Genomic DNA, 12,199 nt, shown 5'->3' with positions numbered 1-12,199 from the left:
TTTTTTTGTTAATTTTGCATAGTTTACAAGTTGAGAAGCAACAGCAAAGAAAAATAGCTTGAAGTTTCACATTTCTACCCCTTCTTAGCAATACCCAACACTGAAAAAAAATTGTTACACAAATAGTAGGAGTACTCGAACTCTAAATACATTCTTTACCCACTCCAAAAACAGAAATGTTATGAGTTTCAATTGTCTTCTTGCAAACTGTAGAATACTCAAAACAGACTTTCTGAAATGAACATCTCTTAAAATGCAGAAGGAAACACTTTCATCAAGAGGGATTCAGGGAGATTTTAGGCTGGTCTCCAGTTTGATATTTTAAAAGAGCCTAAGTCCCATTTCTTTTGTTTGACTTAGCTAAAAACATGCATGAATATTTATCAAAATTGAACAAATAAAATAAAATGGGAAGCTTGCTTCCATTTGATGGGAAGTGTAATCTATATTTACTGCACAATTACCACAACAATGGGTGTCACTAAAGCAAACTGAAGGTGATTAATTTTCTTTGTTAATCCGGACATACCAATATTCAGCAGCCGCTCATTTTGCTCTGTAAAATATACATAAATGCAGTGCAGCTGAAAAGGTTCTTAATGGCTATCTACGTTATATTAAAATGTTATCAGCTTTTCCAGTAAAAAGCCTGTGTAAAATCTCTAATTAGATAGAAAATTCAGCTGCCAAGATCTCAACAGAAACAGCTTGTATGAATCAAGTATTCTTCATCCAGGAGCATGGTTCTGTCGACCCCTGAATGTGACCTCCTCCCAGTGGAAAGCAATTTAATGCTCCACTGCACATAGAACAGTATATATGAATATAAAAAAAAAACCAGATAAATTAGTGACAGGTACATCTGAATAGGACTGCTTCTAAGCCGCTTATCTGCAGCCAGGCAAGCTTGTTTTACCTCAGTTTAAAAGATAAAGGCACATGGCAGGCTGCCTCTGCAAGTTCTCATCAAGCAAACAGCCTCCATTGCCCATTAGTGGAAAAGTCTTCCTATTATTTAAGGAAATGTGACAGCAATGAAGGCAAAGTGAAAATTATCTGCTGGAAGGAAATTCATCAGCACATTACTAAGCTTTTTGCCTTCTACAACTCTCATAGCCTCTTTCTCTCTTCCCACTTTTATATCTGACAGCTCAGATGTCCTAGGATTGTAGCCATGACAAAGTTCAAGAACATAACAGCAGGGCTATAAAATGAGGCTGGTACATGGGGAAAAGCTGCCAAACATTAGCAAGTATACTGAAAGCCAGACAATGAAATGAAAGTCAGCATTTCTAAAATTTTATCTCAGCAGTTGCTGCAGATTTAGAGATAATATTTGAATTTTAAGGAATAAGTAGAACATTTTCAGACAGAACCTAACATAACTAACAGATGCTTTAAAAGAAAGAGTGAAAATAGTAGAAAATTTCATTTTTTCATATGAGGAAACATTGAAAATACACATATCACATATGCATCACATGATCCACAAACTCAGAATGTGAAATATTTCAAGCAGGCACTCTGTATGCTCCAGATCCAAGTGTGTATTTTGCTAAGAGTTGAATCACTTTGATATGATGGGTCAAACATAACAGACAATGCACTGCCTCTTTGCTTAGGTAATATATACTCTAGCAACCAGACTGGTATAATTTTGCTCAATAAACACTGGAAAAAAAAAAGGAAAGTTGAATTACCTTTCACTCCTTCCAATGGCAATCCTGCCACATCAAAGTTAGGGTTGGTCATCTGATTAGAAAGTTCAATGTGTGGGTGGTCTGCTAAACCAAAACAGACAAAGGAAGGATTTTAGCTTCCCATACTGTCAGACTCTTAATCTTCATGCACATACGTATTCAGTCAAAAACAATTAAAAGAATAAAATAGCAATAATGAGCCCTTGCAAAGATATTTCAAATTTAGATCATCTGCTTTTCTTTGCATATCTATTTATCAGCATATAGACATATAATCCAAAAGAATATTATAAAACAAAAACTCCCATTAACATTTCTAGGGGCAAACATCAATATTTAATATGGATATAGTTTGCATGTGGGTTTTTATCAACTCACAACAATAAAGTACCTCCATATTTTATGATAGAACAAGGGGTAAAAATTCAGCTTTCTGTTTCTTGAAAGTGTTTGCACATAATTAATTTGTGCATCTAATCCCTACTCTTTTGTCTGTAATCTAGATTCTACATGATATGTTGTCTGTTTTGAGTATAATTCTTTGGGGACAGGTATCTATCTTATTATATGTCTGACAAACATCTAGCACATTTTTAGGTATTATAAAAATAAAATAAAACCCAAATTCATATGGTTCTAACATAAAATAAGACTTTTAAAGTGGGAAATTAAAGGAAAAAACATTAATCTGAGTATATACAATATTACTATAACAATTTAAATTATACTTAGACTTGGCAGAATTCTTTTTTTTATCATTTCAACAGATAATGTTTATTTTTAAACATTTTTCTATTTGTATCTATTTAAATTTTTGAAGTTGTGCAAAATTATGGGGTTTATGCTTTTTATCAATTTCAGTTTTCACAGTTGTGTGCAATTATTGGGGGGTTAGACAACAGAGCAGGTCAGAAAATTATTCAATGACAATAGGAGTGGCTATACTTCAACAAAAAAGCTTCAAAAACAGACTCCAAGGAGAGACTGCTGAATTGGAATTAATTTGCAAACTGGATACAATTAACTTAGGCTTGAATAGAGACTGGGAATGGATGAGTCATTACACAAAGTAAAACTATTTCCCCATGGTATTTCTCCCTCCCACCCCACCCCCCACTGTTCCTCTGATATTCTTGTTAACTGCTGGAATTAGCCTACCTTGCTTGTCACCATGAAAGGTTTTCCTCCTTTCCCCCCCCTGCTGCTGGTGATGGCTTATCTTAAGTGATCACTCTCCTTACAGTGTGTATGATAAACCCATTGTTTCATGTTCTCTGTGTGTGTGTGTGTGTGTGTGTGTGTGTGTGTGTGTATAAATCTCTCCTCTGCTTTTTCCACCAAATGCATCCGATGAAGTGAGCTGTAGCTCACGAAAGCTTATGCTCTAATAAATTTGTTAGTCTCTAAGGTGCCACGGGTACTCCTTTTCTTTTTTCAATGACAATGGACATTGATTTCAAAAAGTTAAAGTTTTGTGACCATTAATACACAATTTGTCATTATCATATATCAAAATATACAGACTAAATGTCCTTAAATCAAACTCTAATAAATTCTCAAGAAGCATCTTCTTACTTTGCCTATCATAAATTTCTGTTATTCATCAATGGAATTTTTTTTTCTACAATCAAGTTGTGAGTGTACAGTGAAATCGACTTTACTGACATTTACCAATAAAAATCTAATCCTTGAAAGCCTAATTATATTGATTTCCAAAACCTACTATTTGATTGGTTGGAGAGAGAAATTGACAATAATGGGGTAAAGTTTTTATCTCAAAAATGATCAGCAAATATTTATGTACATTGCCTGTATGCAGTCATAGCTATTTTATACACATACATACATCCTTATTTTACCCCTTTTCCCGAACATAGCACTAAAAGGGTAGTATATAAAATCCATATTACTGACAAAATACTTTAAAATTATTGAAGTTTGATTAGGGTATGAATAGCCCTTATTACCAGCAATGATTAAGATAATGCTAAACACCCAACAGAGGAACACAACTTATATAGGCATTTGTTAGTTCTGTAAAAGTAATGATGATCTTTCAATTGCCACTATTTTGTAGTTTAGATGCTCTGCCTCAGACTCCCATGGTTCTAAACTCTACCATCCTACATTAATGACATTGTTAGTATCTAAACAGAACCTGCAGATTTCTGATTTCCTTTTGTCATGGGAAATCTAAAGGGTCGTTTATGAAAAGAAACTTGAATAAAAAAATATTGGAATGTACATTGAGACGCTCCTAGAAGTGTACTCCAAACACTATAAGAACCATTATTTTTAATTACTTCATGCATTTTTATACTCCAGAACTACAAATTCTACCACCACCAAACTGAAGGTTGGGGTGATTTACCCATCCTCTGATGGAGTTTATCCCTTCTCTAGGTACAGCTAAATCATCCCTACCAGAGAAACTTTATCCCTAAAGCTCAGAAAAATGTTCCTGAAGCACAAACAGTCTATTTTGGGAACACACTAGATTGTACTTGGTGACAGATGTAAAAAAAAAAAAAAAAAAAGACCACAGAAGAAAATGTACTCCCAAAAGTCTTTACACACTGCACTCTGTACCAAACTGTGGGCACTGAACACAGTGCTATAAAATACTCAGAATATTTAGCAGAGACAGAAGTAGGAACATTTCCTGTGAAGAGAATTTAAGAATTTGTTTGTTTAGTACCTTTGTTATGGTTATGGTTAAGCTGATTTTGTCTGAATGAGCAACAGATTGTCCAGACTCTCATTCTTCTTCTCTTCAAGCATAAACATTCCATAGGGGTTTTCACAGCATAAAGGGAACTCTAATTTATTTCTTTTTATAAAGTGACCATCTGATGTTCTTGAGCACTATATAAAAAGAATTGAGAACAGTATAATATAACAGGTTTCAGAGTAGTAGCCGTGTTAGTCTGTATTCGCAAAAAGAAAAGGAGTACTTGTGGCACCTTAGAGACAATATAATATGAGTAGTCCAAAACCTACAAACACCACCACATAAAACATAGATATTGTCCAAAAGAAAAACCCACAACCCTGCAAAATTCAGCTTAAAATCACTGTAAAAACAGCATGCTAGTAGCTTCTTCTAGTAGAAGATAGATGTAGCAGACTTAAAACATTAAGTCAAGATGGCAAATAGTTTAAGAATAATTAAGAACACTTTTGTTAGTTAAAAATAAATTAGGAGATAGATTCATGCTTTAAATTATTTAAAAATACTCAGATTATGAAATGCCAAATTGATACACTACTACTAAACCACAATGCATAACATCATACAGTATATGAAGTACTGGTCTCAACAGTACTTCCTGATAAGTCAATTGTTATTAATTATTAAATATTTGTGATAAGTTAAAATGTTTTAACAAAGATGAAGCTATCCTTTCCCCCCTGTGCTAATGAGCTGGCACTATGCAGTATTCAGAGCTATTATCTATCATGGTAGCTTGAGATATAGCAATTAGCAGCTGTGAAAAAAGTGATACACATCTATCGCCAGTGCACCATGACAATCCTCTTGCTGAGAGGCAGCACACACACCAAAAGAGAGATGTAACTGTGACTGTGGGCTGAAAAGACAGCTTCTCCATTTACTGGTTCAATAATCATGCAGCTGATTTATGGCAACAAGACTGCTAGTTTCATTGTAGACCATAATAAGGAGGCATGAGGTGAATGCAGAAAAAAGTCAACTAGTCCTTTTTCAGTTTAATCCAATGTGCTGATGAGACTAACTCAAGTTAGAATGCTATAAACTAGTCTTAAAATGAATTTATCAGTCGTGATATCATTGCAACCTGGATCCTGAAAGGCTCTGAGTGCTATCCCTTCAAGTTTCTGGGAAAGGGAGTTTCTCAAAGTCTCTTTTATTTGGGCCCACTATGAGTAAACATGGTTTTGTCAAAGATGTTATAAAAAATAGCTAAAGATTCAGATATCTAAATCTCTTTTGGTGAATGCCACACACTGTAACACTTAAAAGCTAAGCCTGGCAGTTGGATAAGAGGTTCTGTAGGAAGAGAGAGGCTAAGAAATATATACCTTCTGGATTATTCTGTGCACACGGACAGGTATGTAAAAGGCTCCCGGATAGTAAAGGCTGGCATTCAGAAGAGCATTATTTGTACTACCGTAGCACCTAAGAGCCCCAGTCATGGACCAGACCCCATTGTGCTGGGTCCTGGGGGAGGGAAAAACAAGGGTTCCTGCCCCAAGGAGTTTACAATATACAATATAAGGGATATTGTAACTTCAGAGTAATGTCACTTTTTTGTATTACCACAACGTAATAATAATTTGAGTTTGGTTGCCAGGTAACTTCACTTCATTTTTTGTTTAATGAAGAATTTGCTTGGTGTACAACAAATATTAAGAAAATTTAAAATTCAAATCTTTGTTTAAACATTTTAATTTTAGAGAGTTTTCAAAGGGAAAAGTCCCTTGTTTGATAGTCTTAAGTGGTATCAAATATTCTTGCCAAGGGAAAAAAGGTAATTTTAGGTGGGAGCTCTCAGGTTTGTAAGTGAAAATCCTAACTTGTTTCTTCTTAACAGAAATACACAAAGAGAAGAAGAAAAGCAGATTTTCTCCCTGTTTGCAGTTCAGCATCTAGAATAGCACAGTTCCCAGTGAAACTCAATGGAAGTTAGGCACCCATACACCTCACTTGGAAGTTTTTGAAAATCTCACCAGTGGAGACTGGTCTTTCAGTTACATATGTGATTAGCTTTCCATTATAAACTGACATTTTCTTCTCACATCCTCAGCCCTGCATTAAATAAGCCAACACAGAATTTATCATTATCTTCTGTCAGAGAACTGTTGAAGTGAGTAAATGTGCTCCTCAGAAAAATGCTTGAAAAGTTGGAGGTTTTCAATGTTAAAAAAGGTTTTGGAGTTTGTTTTGCAGGGAGTGGGAGAGGAAAAAAAAGTGTCATAGCAAAAAGTTTTGGCATTGAAACTCCAACCTAGTTTATTCAGCTGTCAATGAGTTTGATGCCCTTTGTATGAACTTTACCAAAATTGTCACGATATCCTATAAAAACTTTATTATTTATATAATAAAAATCCCTGCAGCAAGTTTTTTTTTTTTTTTTTAAGAATCTAATGGTGGTCCTCACCTCCTTATATAGAGCAGGACACGTAATACTACAGTGGTATTTGGAAAAGCAGGAACTAAATTATGTCATTGGGCATAGTCAGATTATATTCCTAGTGTCTAGAGCACAGGATTTGCTGGAGTTTCTGGTCTTAATCACCAAAAAACAGGTGTGTGAGAGGCTTGCAGAAAGTAACAAGTACTTTGTTGCAAATTTCTCCACCACAACCACCACCTACTAATCTCAAGTGGAAGAATGAACCGATCCTAGTCTTGGTCATATGTGTGGCTGAGCGTTTACCCAATTTAAGGAGATTCTTTGTTACCTGATATTATTGAGATCTGCAGCTATTTTTCTTCCAGATATATAGAGTGGGCATAGGCCACATTGATGCAGATTTTATATTTTGGGGTAGGGAGTGCCATGACCAGGATGAAGGTGGTCAGACATAGCGGTCAGAGCAGGAGTCATCCCAAATCAGGTACTTGGAGGACAGAATCCAAGATAGGCCAGAGGACAGACTGAGGGTCAGGCATCAGGAAGCAGGCAGTTTCTGGTTACCAGGAGATCAGGAGCCTGGTTATAGACAGCAGTCGAAGAGCACAGACAAGGACAAACCAGAGTTGAAAGCCAGAATCTAAGGTCTATTGCAAGCAGGGTTAGGAGCAGAGACAGGCAGGCAGTCCATGTTTTTACTTAGAGAGCTTGTCATCATGGCTTCTTGGTTCAAGCCAATCAGTGGGCTGTGAGGGGCTGCCACTCCGGTCCTGCTGAGTGGTACTTCCTACCAAGCCCAGACTCCTGGGTCCACCAACAAGAGCAAATCCTAACCCTCCAGTGCTGATGTGGCGGCAGCAGCTGTAGAGCAGATCCCCCATGGTCCCAGGTCCCAATCCTTCAAGTTCTTACAGGGAGGCTTCCACTGAGTGTATATTTGTCATAGAAAAGAGGTGTGTTTGGAGCTCTATACACCCAATTCCTTTGGAAGTCAAAAAAGGGTTAACTTGTTTATCTACAAAAAGTGATATCTGAGTGGAAATAGAGGCTGTTCACAGACTGGGAATCATAACATGGCATAAGCCCTTGCTTCGGCTGGCTGGGGAAAGCTTAACTCCTTTAGATTTAGAAATTTCTAACGATCTGAAATGAGTTGGGATGCTGTACTTAGTGGTAACATTTTCTGAAGAGTTTCTGAAGCCACTTAGGCAAAGTCCTATTTTCAAAAGCATCTAAATCACTAAGAAGCGTAAGTCCCATTGAGTTTAAGTGATTTAGGCACCTTTGAAAATATTACTTTTGTTTATTACTGAACCATTGTCCACATCACAAATCCATCACCAACTGTCACCCTTGTTCTCCATTGTAGTAGGAAGGCCTGAATGTGCAGGTAGACTGTACTACTCATTCATATGGATAGAATGGATCCCTCCTCAGATGGTGGTAAGACACATTGTCAGGGAAACAGATAAAAGCTTGCCCTGCTGCACAGAGGTTTCTGAGAATAACTACAGACCTTTGGCCTGATTCTCCTCTTCACTTCAGTGATGCTCACAACTTATGCTGGTGTGAGAGAAAAATCAGACACCTTGTGTCTCCCATACTATCAACTCAGTACCTCACATTAATTAGCACTAAATTCACTTGCACTTAGAGTACATTCAGCAAAAGTTAACACTTTGTGTGCTCCATAATAGTATGCCACAAAGCATGGGAGGGAAATAATCATTTGAGTCCTATAACTAATTTGGAACCAGTACAGCTTACCTGATACTTCAGAAACATTCTTACATGTTTCAGAGTAGCAGCCATGTTAGTCTGTATCCGCAAAAAGAAAAGGAGTACTTGTGGCACCATAGAGACTAACAAATTTATTTGAGCATAAGCTTTCGTGAGCTACAGCTCACTTCATCAGATGCATACAGTGGAAAATACAGTGGGGAGATTTTATATACACAGAGAACATGAAACAATGGGTGTTACCAGACACACTGTAACAAGAGTGATCAGGTAAGGTAAGCTATTACCAGCAGGAGAGCGGGGGGCGGGGGACCTTTTGTAGTGATAATCAAGGTGGGCCATTTCCAGCAGTCGACAAGAACGTGTGAGGAACTGTGGACACAGTTGGCAACGGTGTCCCCTGAACATATCTATTCGGGGACACCATCGTAGGGCCTAGTCACATCAGCCACACTATCAGAGGCTCGTTCACCTGCACATCTACCAATGTGATATATGCCATCATGTGCCAGCAATGCTCCTCTGCCATGTACATTGGTCAAACAGGACAGTCTCTACGGAAAAGAATAAATGGACACAAATCAGACGTCAAGAATTGTAACATTCAAAAACCAGTCGGAGAACACTTCAGTCTCTTTGGTCACTCGATTACAGACATAAAAGTGGCAATTCTTCAACAAAAAACTTCAAAAACAGACTCCAAAGAGAGACTGATGAATTGGAATTAATTTGCAAACTGGACACAATTACTTTAGGCTTGAATAAAGACTGGGAGTGGATGTGTCATTAAACAAAGTAAAACTATTTCCCCATGTTTATTCCCCTCCCCCCACTGTTCCTCACATGTTCTTGTCAACTGCTGGAAATGGCCCACCTTTATTATCACAACAAAAGGTTCTCTCCTGCCTCCCCCCACTCTCCTGCTGGTAATAGCTCACCTTACCTGATCACTCTTGTTACAGTGTGTCTGGTAACACCCATTGTTTCATGTTCTCTGTGTATATAAAATCTCCCCACTGTATTTTCCACTGTATGCATCCAATGAAGTGAGCTGTAGCTCACAAAAGCTTATGCTCAAATAAATTTGTTAGTCTCTAAGGTGCCACAAGTACTCCTATTCTTACATTTGTTGATCAGAGGGCTTGTATGGAAATGTTTTGTGGCACTGAGTAAATTAAAATAGGTGTTTTAGTGTTCGTTATATACGAGTCATTTGTAACATTTCATAACTAAATACTATAAAAATGACATAGGCCATGTTTCCCTTTTAAAACATTGTGCAGCCGTGAAGAATTTCCTATTTATACAGCAGTATGATTACCAGAAAGCCAAATGAATTATGTAATGAAAAAGATAACTGATAGCACTTATAATATGCTTTTCTACTGATAGCACTTTCAACATTACACTTCAATACTGATAACATAACTATTAGTAAAATAATAAATGGAAAATGATTAATGCTATCTTAAAATTCACTTCTTTCAGAATTACTGGTTACAGCCAAATGAATACTTGAAGAATAAATCATGATTTAAATTACAATGAATAACAAATGAAGTAAAAATAATTTGTGTTATAGTGAAAGTAGTTGTAAACTTTTCAAGGAACAGGATCAGAAAACTATCTTAAAATATAACCCATGGGATTATTCACAATCTCATTGTTCACAGTTAAATTTTCACAAGGGAAACTATACTACAATATAGTCTGTGGGACAGATTAAAGGTGACAGGGGCATAAAATACATACATTCTAGTAATTTGTTGTAGGATCAATAGTATTTTAGAATCCTTGACAAACCTTTATTAGCCGATTAAGTATTCAGTGTGGGATAATATTAAATCATTATGATTAATCTTATATTAATGCAAGTGAATCATTACATTCCATGACTGTTATTTTCAATTTATCATTAACTATTAAAGATTAATTTCAGAGTAGGGCTGCATAAAACACTCATCATATATAAACTCAGATGAAATCTGGCACTGATGAGCTAGAGGGTATTGTGGGAGGTAATATGTGTCCTTTGTTAAGGAAATTGGACTTTGGGCCTAAGTAGAATCTCTGCTTTCAGTTAAAATAATCTTTTTTGGGGAGGTTAAAGATAATATTTAAAAATTACTAAAATTGAAAAAACCAAGCTGCTAGGTTTCCCTTAACTAGAACAGAATCCAAAATAATCTCCTTTCTAGTGGTTATCCCAAGGAGGAAAGAGTGAATTTACCTTAGCCCTGGTCTATACTACGGGCTTAGGTTGAATTTAGCCACGATAGATTGATTTAAAAATGACTGCGTCCACACAACCAACCCTGATCCATCGACCTAAAGGGCTCTTAAAATTCACTTCTGTACTCCTCCTCAATGAGGGGAATAGCACTAAAATCAACCCTGCAGGGTGAAATTTGGGGTAGTATGGACACAAATCGATGGTATTGGCCTCTGGGAGCTATCCCAGAGTGCTCCATTGTGACCGCTCTGGACAGCACTTTGAACTCCAGTGCAGTAGCCAGGTACACAGGAAGAGCCCCGGGAACTTTTGAACTTCATTTCCTGTTTGGTCAGCGTGGCGAACTCAGCAGCACAGGTGACCATGGAATCCCCCCAGAATCGTAGAGCATAGAATATTTCTACGCTCCCCCTATCATTTCCGTCCCTGAGGTCATCACAAATTAGAAGGTAAAAAAACTGCATTTGCGATGACATGTTTTCCGAGCTCATGCAGTCCTCCCACAATGATAGGGCACAGCTATCAGTAGCAGAGGCCAGGAAAGAATTAAGTGAGAAAGAATAGCGGAGGCAGGATGCAATGCTGAGGCTAATGAGGAGGCAAACAGACATGATGAAGCATCTGTTGTGGGAGCAAACGGACATAATGAAGCATCTGTTGGAGCTGCGGGAAAGCCAATAAGCCTGCTGCATCCACTATATAACCACTTACCCTCCTCCCCATGTTCCATAGCCTCCTCACCCAGATGCCCATGAACCCAGGAGGGGAGGCTCCAGGCACCCAGCCACTCCACTCCAGAGGATGTCCCAAGCAACAGAAGGCTATCATTCAAATAGTTTGATTTTTAGTGTGGCTACAATAAGCAATGTGGCCTTGTCCTTCCCTCCTCCCCCACCCCACCCAGGCTACCTTGTCCATTATCTCATTTTTTTTTAATTAATAAAGAAAGAATGCATGGTTTCAAAACAATAGTTACTTTATTTTGAAGGGGGAGGGTAGTTGGCTTACAGGGAATTAAAATCAACAAAGGGGATGGGTTTGCATCAAGGAGAAACACACACAACTGTCACACCGAAGCCTGGCCAGTCGTGAAACTGGTTTTCAAAGCCTCTCTGATGCTCAACATACCTTGCTGTGCTCTTCTAATCACACTAGTGTCTGGCTGCTCAAAATCGGATGCCAGGCGATTTGCCTCCCATCCCACCATAAACATCTCCCTCTTACTCTCACAGATATTACAGAGCACACAGCAAGCAATGGGAACGTTGGTTGCACTGAGGTCTGACCAATAGCACCAGCGAGCTTTTAAACGTCCAAAGGCACATTAAATCACCATTCTGCACTTGCTCAGTCTATAGTTGAACTGCTCCTTATTACTGTCCAGGCTTCATGAACCATGGGAGCAAGGG

General features: G+C 37.7%; 1 long non-coding RNA gene across 2 annotated transcripts in view; it reads right to left on the bottom strand.

Moving 5' to 3' along the window:
• Nucleotides 1-1,699: 1,699 nt before the first annotated feature.
• LOC119848297 overlaps nucleotides 1,700-12,199 on the bottom strand; it is a 355,501-nt gene continuing 345,001 nt past the window's right edge. For both annotated transcript variants that reach the window (XR_006274353.1, XR_005290234.2), the window contains exon 3: nucleotides 1,700-1,784. This is a non-coding gene — a long non-coding RNA (uncharacterized LOC119848297). The remainder of the gene's footprint in view (nucleotides 1,785-12,199) is intronic.

The sequence above is a fragment of the Dermochelys coriacea genome, chromosome 1 (assembly GCF_009764565.3).
Source record: "Dermochelys coriacea isolate rDerCor1 chromosome 1, rDerCor1.pri.v4, whole genome shotgun sequence".
NCBI lineage: Eukaryota > Metazoa > Chordata > Testudines > Dermochelyidae > Dermochelys > Dermochelys coriacea.
Note: the sequence above shows the minus strand (reverse complement) of the source record. Positions and strands in the feature narration are given on the sequence as shown.